Source organism: Amblyomma mixtum, chromosome 2 (genome assembly GCF_055824585.1).
Source record: "Amblyomma mixtum isolate Tamu chromosome 2, ASM5582458v1, whole genome shotgun sequence".
Classification (NCBI taxonomy): Eukaryota; Metazoa; Arthropoda; class Arachnida; order Ixodida; family Ixodidae; genus Amblyomma; species Amblyomma mixtum.
In genome coordinates, this window is record NC_143013.1 from 142,038,340 (window position 1) to 142,045,613 (window position 7,274).

The 7,274-nt window shown below is 44.2% G+C and overlaps 1 long non-coding RNA gene across 2 annotated transcripts; it reads right to left on the minus strand.

The window, feature by feature from the left end:
- Positions 1-295: 295 nt before the first annotated feature.
- Positions 296-6,560, minus strand: LOC149361108 (uncharacterized). Of its 2 annotated transcripts, none has more exons than XR_016288905.1 (3): positions 6,324-6,560; positions 5,338-5,541; positions 296-1,307 (listed from the first exon to the last, which is right to left on the minus strand). It is a non-coding gene; the product is annotated as an uncharacterized LOC149361108 (long non-coding RNA). The 2 variants fall into 2 exon arrangements; XR_016288904.1 differs by having other exon boundaries at positions 5,338-5,518; positions 6,324-6,558.
- Positions 6,561-7,274: the final 714 nt, after the last annotated feature.

Here is a 7,274-nt window from a genome sequence, read left to right on the forward strand (position 1 = left end):
CTTTTTCTGCCAATGCCAGGGAGGGAGTGCTTACACACATGTCACCCGCCTCTTGAATACGAAAGGCCTGGGAGCCGAGAAAAAAGAAAGAAAAATTATCGAAGTCTTTCGTATTCAAGAGGCGGGTGACATGTGTAAGCACTCCCTCCCTGGTGTTGGCAGAAAAAGAGATTGTTTATCGGCGCAACCGTATGCCTTGCAGGAGAGGGCAGGGCGTAGTTAGACCTGTTGCGGATGACGAGGCACCTGTGTGTGCTCAGTGATACATATTTATGTTGTACAAGTGTCCAGTAAAGATAGTTGAAGTCTAGCGGGTGTCCTGTGTGTGTGTGTGTGTCTTGGTGTTGTGTGTGTTTCTTACTGCTAAGAATATGATTCCTTCACTATCAGAGTTAGGCGTCTAGTTGCCATTAGAGATTTGTAGCAGTTACATGCACTGGAGGGGTTTCTTTCCCTGTGTACTTTCAAAAGCGCATGTATTTTAGCACGATGCAGCCAAATTTTGTCGAGCCACAGCGGCGAAAGTAATCATGTTTTGTACATTCCAGAAACTGATATGGCTACTACAAACAACTGGCTAAACGTCTCTAACTGCAACCAGTTGCAAACCTGTGTTAGTTAAAAAGTTAATTATCAGAAATTAGTTAACCAGCTTACTAAATACACCTCACCGGCTTTCTGGTGTCTGCTAACACTGGTAATATTATGCAGCAAAAGCCATATTTTTGAAAACTACTTATTCTTCCCTGAAACACATGGTGCATATAAATACTGCTCACTTTCCTGTACAACACAGAAACGAAATAATTTCTTCTGTAACATGAAAGTTCCATGAGCCACATAACAAACCCGTGGAAAAAAACTGCATGCATACACACACATCTCTCCAAAACAGCTAAAAAATCCCACAGTGAAACAATGCTTACACTGTCTTAAGACCAACATTAAAGGCTGCAAACACTAGCGCATTAAAAGTCAAACAAATGCCAAACATATGCTAAATGTCCCCATGGATGTAGATATTAAGCTATGAGCTGATTTTAATAAAAATGCATCAGCACGGAAATGCTTAAGCGACTTTGTTGGTGCACTATCCTGACACTTGTCCTCAACATCAGGCAGCCTGCTTGTTCATCATCATCATCAGCCTGACTATGCCCACTGCAGGGCAAAGGCCTCTCCCATGCCTCTCCAATTAACCCTGTCGTTACTTGTCTGCATCACCAGTGGAAGAGGTAGCGTCCTAGTGATGAGACGTGTGCACGAACAGGTAGCCTTCTCCATGGCAGAATGCAGCAGCAAGAGAACTGCACAAGAAAACATTCAAAGTATACAGTTATAGTAACTTCTAATAGAATCAAACACGGAGCAGCAACAATCAGTTAAATGTGCACTAAAATGCAGCACTCCGAGTGAGTTTGATAAGGCTGCTGAGTAATAGCATAAGCAGCAGTCACAAGACTAGAACTAAATGTAATGCGTCCTTGAACAAGAAAAAGCTATAACATGCTGTTGTGTTCAATTCACAGGAACTGACATTAACGTGTTACACCTAATTAGGTAGGCTCGAGACAAGGCGGTAGGTGACTATAGGTTCTAGGAACAGTAGGGGAGAGTTATTAGTAGAGTTCGCAGATAGAAATAGTTTACGGATTATGAATACCTTCTTCCGCAAACGAGCAAACAGGAAGTGGACGTGGAAGAGCCCCAATGGTGAGACTAAACATGAAATAGACTTCATACTGTGTGCACACCCTGGCATCGTAGAGGATGTGGAGGTCCTCGGTAAGGTCCGTTGTAGCGACCACAGAATGGTAAGGTCTCGTGTTAGCTTAGATTTGAAGAGGGAACGGAGGAAACTGGTGAAGCGAAAGGCTATTAACGAGTTAGCATTAAGAGGGAAGGTAGAGGAATTCAGACTGTCGCTGCAAAACAGATTTTCCGCTTTAACTGAAGAAGACAACCGCAGTGTTGAAACAATGAATGATAATCTTACAGCTATCGTTACAGAGTGCGCCGCAGAAGTAGGTGGTAGGATGGTTCGACAGGATACCAGCAAGCTATCTCAGGAGACTAAAGATCTGATTAAGAAACGCCAAAGCATAAGGACTTCTAACTCCACAGACAGGACAGAACTAGCAGATCTATCGAAGTTAATAAATAAGCGCAAGGTAGCCGACATAAGAAAGTTTAACGTGGAGAAAATCGAGCATGCTCTAAGGAACGGAGGTAGCCTAAAATCAGTGAGGAGAAAACTGGGCATAGGTAGAAACCAGATGTATGCGCTAAAAGACAAACAGGGCAATGTCATCAGCAATATGGATAAGATAGTTGAATTAGCCGAAGAATTCTACACAAATCTATACAGTAGCGAATGTAATCATCAAGTTACTGAGGGAGGCAGTCGAGCACAGCAATGGGACATCCTGCCAGTAACGAAGGAGGAAGTAAAGAAAGCCTTAGGAGCAATGCAAAGAGGGAAAGCAGCTGGTGAGGATCAGGTAACAGCAGATTTGTTGAAGTATGGAGGAGAGATTGTGCTACAAAAACTAGCCACCCTGTATACGCAGTGCCTTGTGACCTCGAGAGTACCAGAAGCTTGGAAGAACGCTAACATTATCTTAATTCATAAGAAAGGAGACGTCAAGGACTTGAACAATTACAGACCAATCAGCTTATTGTCCGTTGCCTACAAGGTATTTACTAAGGTAATCGCTAATAGAGTCAGGAAAACCTTGGACTTTAGTCAACCAAATGATCAGGCAGGCTTTCGTAAAGGATACTCGACAATAGACCACATTCACACTACCAGTCAGGTGATAGAAAAATGCGCGGAATATAACCAACCCCTATATATAGCCTTCATTGATTACGAGAAAGCATTTGACTCAGTGGAAACCTCAGCTGTCATGCAGGCATTGCGGAATCAGGGTGTGGAAGAGTGTTATGTGAAAATTTTGGAAGATATTTATAACGATTGCACAGCTACTATAGTTCTCCATAAAGTCAGCAATAAAATTCCAATACGGAAAGGTGTCAGGCAGGGAGACATGATCTCGCCAATGCTCTTCAATGCCTGCTTACAGGAGGTATTCCGGGGACTGGAATGGGAACAGTTAGGGATAAGAGTTAATGGAGAATACCTGAGTAATTTGCGATTCGCTGATGACATTGCCTTGCTAAGCCACTCAGGACAAGAACAGCAAAGCATGATCAACCAGTTAGACAGGCAGAGCAGAACGGTGGGGCTAAGAATTAACATGCAGAAAACCAAAGTAATGTTCAACAGCCTAGCAAGGGAACAGCAGTTCGCAATTGGTAGCGAGGTGCTGGAAGTAGTAAGAGAATATGTCTACTTAGGGCAGGTAGTGACCGCAGATCCGGATCATGAGAGGGAAATAACTAGAAGAATAAGAATGGGGTGGAGCGCATATAGCAGATTCTCTCAGATCATGATTGGTAGCTTACCAATATCCCTGAAGAGAAAAGTATACAACAGCTGTATCCTACCGGTACTCACCTATGGGGCAGAAACGTGAAGGCTAACAAAGAGGGTTAGGCTTAAGTTAAGAACAACGCAGCGAGCTATGGAAAGGAAAATGATAGGTGTAACGTTAAGAGATCGGAAGAGGGCGGAGTGGGTGAGGGAACAAACGCGGGTTAATGACATCTTAGTTGAAATCAAGAAGAAGAAATGGGCTTGGGCAGGGCATGTAATGCGAAGGCAAGATAACCGCTGGTCCTTAAGGGTAACGGAGTGGATTCCAAGAGAAAGCAAACGCAGCAGGGGACGGCAGAAAGTTAGGTGGTCGGATGAGATTAAGAAGTTTGCGGGGATACAGTGGCGGCAAGTGACAAAGGACAGGGTTAATTGGAGAGACATGGGAGAGGCCTTTGCCCTGCAGTGGGTGTAGTCAGGCTGATGATGATGATGACCAAATTAGGCTACCACGAAGAGATATTTAGCCATTCCAGTCATATGAAGATAACATGCAGGCCATAAAATACAAAACTTATTTTGTGTTTCTGATTTGTCTGCACAAAAATTCAGGCAGCTTTTGTTTTAAAAAGTGATGGGACAAAGACATTGCAATATAATGCACATGTTGCTGTAGATAATGTATCATTTGGAGCTATATCAGGTGTTAGGGGAAAATGTATGAACAAAGAGTACAAAGGTGAGCAAGTTCGTCAGGGCAAGAGTGGCACACTCTAAAGCAAATGAATCAAAATATTAAGGCACACACTGCGTCAGATACAATACTTGTAAGTAAAGCTGCATAGAACTACAAGCGATAAAAGCCTCAGAAACGTGCCCCTAAGGGAGCAGCTGGACTGGCAGTTTTTTATTTGTCCCGCAGCACATCCCTCTAGTGCTGAGGCCTGCTCATATCTGTTTAAGTTAAGAATACAAGGGAAACAAGCAAACAAGTGTTCCAAAGAAGATAAAAATGTGCACTTAGGTTGTTCTTTAGGAAATTACCTGTCACTAATTGCAGCAATAAATACCTCGAGAAAGAAAATAAGTTATTTACACAGCTTATTACAAACCTTGATGGCACGGGAGAAAGGCAACATCAAATGCATCGGTTCAAGTAAAGCCAGGGGTCTTGTTAAGGTCACAGCAATATTTGTTGACTTAGGCTCAGCTAGTGTAATGCAATCAGTAACTGAACGTCGGCATGAATAAAAAAACAATGCACCAATACTCAATTCCAAATGCATTTCAACTGTACAGTGCAGTCAGTTGTGACAAAGGGAGTGTGAAAGAAAACCTCAGCAATGCTCATGACATCGAATAAGCACCTTTCTTCTGTACAGCTAAAATATAAGCTTTGCAGGGTTTCATGTAATGCAAGGATAACCTGGTAAGGTATCAATTATTGATGCTAGCAACAAATATGCTTCTAAAGCAGAGTGCTCCACTTGAACGCCAATATTCAATTATGCATTGCCCGTTAGGCCATGCCTATCACATCACTGGTTCACTTCAAACATGCCATACCTTGTAAGAGGTAGGTACTGCTGAAGTAAACCTATAAAATTTATTTGCTGCTTTTAGACTCCTGTATAAAGGTCATGAAGCAGATAATTGTTTTAATTTGGTCTATACAGTGGTCAAGATTTCCAAGCACGAGAGGCATGAGGGAAAAAAACTATAGAAAGCATTTCACACTATAACACAATGCACTTGACTAGGGGAGTGCTTTCATGACGCCCGCAATATCTTTTCCCTTTCTCTTGGTCCTCTTTTAAAAGAAAAAAAAACGAAAGAGAGAGGGAGCCTGGACCAGAAGATTTTTGGCAGGCTAAAAAAGACAAGGAAAATATACCCACTTGTCTACCTATCCTTTTACAAGTGGCACATGCTTGATATCCAGTGTCAATGGCTGATAGGCTGAACCAGCAGGTCTTGATGTCATTTGCCTCTGGTTGAGGTAGCATTGGCTCGATGACAGATGAAAGCTGGTGCAAAAGTAGCGTGATGATACCGGTGGAGCAGCTGTACAGGGCTTGACTGCGGGTGCATTTGAAGAAAGGCTGCATTAGAGCCATGCTTTCATAAACATCACAGAAGCCACATCCCATTAAAACCTCTAGCTGTTCAGTCCAATGTGTTCATGAGTGGAGGCTAATTATTAATTACCTATGCCTCCAATAGTTAGCAAAAAAATGGTTTACAAAGCTTGTCATACTTTTCTTAAAGCTATTATTCGCGAATCACGTTATACTTTTATCGCTTCAGACTGAAAATGGGGGAATGACATAAATGTATTGAACGTAAAAAAATAAAATGACAACAAACCTTCCAGTGTGCGATTACCTCAGCTGCACTGCAATGGAATGGTTCTGCTATTTTTAATCGTCGTTTCGTTGACCAGAACTATCAAGAAACACAGCACTTGATGTGACTGCGACGTAGAACGGGCAATGCTCCTTATCCAGTAAACACTCAGACAGCAGAATCAAAAGACGCACGCCGCTACAAGCACTTTTCGTTCTTATGGTCTCCTTTTCACGCGCTGCTCCTGTTCAGTCGGAATAACGAATCAAGCAGCACCCGATAGTTCTCGGCGTGCAACCAAATTCTATCACATAACTCCTGCGCCGAGGAGCTGACGCAAACAGCGTGAGGCGGCGGGTTAAAAGTTGCACAGTTGGCAAGCGAGCGTGTCAGAACACCTTCTCTCTGCAAACGATCGCGTGGTGCCCGCATTTTGCACCTCACTGCGAACAAGACGTGAAGACCAACCCAAATGCATTCGCAGCCCTCAATCATACCCCCGACACATCGCAGAAGCATTTTCCAGTTCTGTACTTACATTTGTCAACGTTCACGGCAAGCCGTTTCTTCTATCGGGCATCGGGCGCCGGCCGCTCTCGGCGTGGTTGCGTGCAGTACGTCAGAGCAGTTTTTGAGCACTGCGTGCACGTAAGAACGTCTTCCGCAGCACTGGAGCCATCTGTCACCTTCCGAGTTCAGTCACACTACCACAACACTAACGAGGCCGCACATTTAACACAAACAAACTGAAGAAACACACCCACTTCACAACCGTCGCACCCCGCCAACAGAGAGTCGTTTCAGCGTCCTAAAAAAGATAGTGTAGCGCGCGGCCAACATGAGACTCGCAATCCGCCGCCAGCGAACGGAAAGGTGGCGCTAATGTCGCCTAACTTTACACGCGTTAAAAAAAGAATTGATAAAGCCCTTTTTGCCACAAACTTGTTGCATTAAACGACAAAATATTTTGTTTCAATTACAAAGTCAGCAAATTGGAATGATTGCGGTGAAAAAATGCGACTACTCACAAGCATCTGTTTCTGGCGGCGCTGCGAACGAAAGCTTGGAAAACCGGGCAGCATGCCGGGCAGCTACAGGCGACGCATCTGGGGCCAGGAAAGCCGCAGCCGCTGCACGGCTGCACTGTCTGCCTAGTTCTAAGGCTGTAACTCAGCTCCCCGTAACTGCGTCGCAGAATAAGGAATGATGATGATGTTGCCAAACGCTACTGGTTTCGGTTTTTATTTTCGCATATTGTGTGGCTTAGCGTACTCTACACAGCTTGGCTCATGCGATTTAGTGTACGTGTGTGTACCTAGGGAACACGAGCGTTCGCACGCCGCTCTAGCGTGACGCGCGAAACTTTCAAGGCTGCGCTGCAGCATCGCCTCTGTTTTGTGTGTGTTTACATCACGTCATTGGACACCTTGCACGCTCTTTGCTCGAGCGAGCCCCGCCGACAGTCGCGCTACCGTAGTCTTTTTGTGTG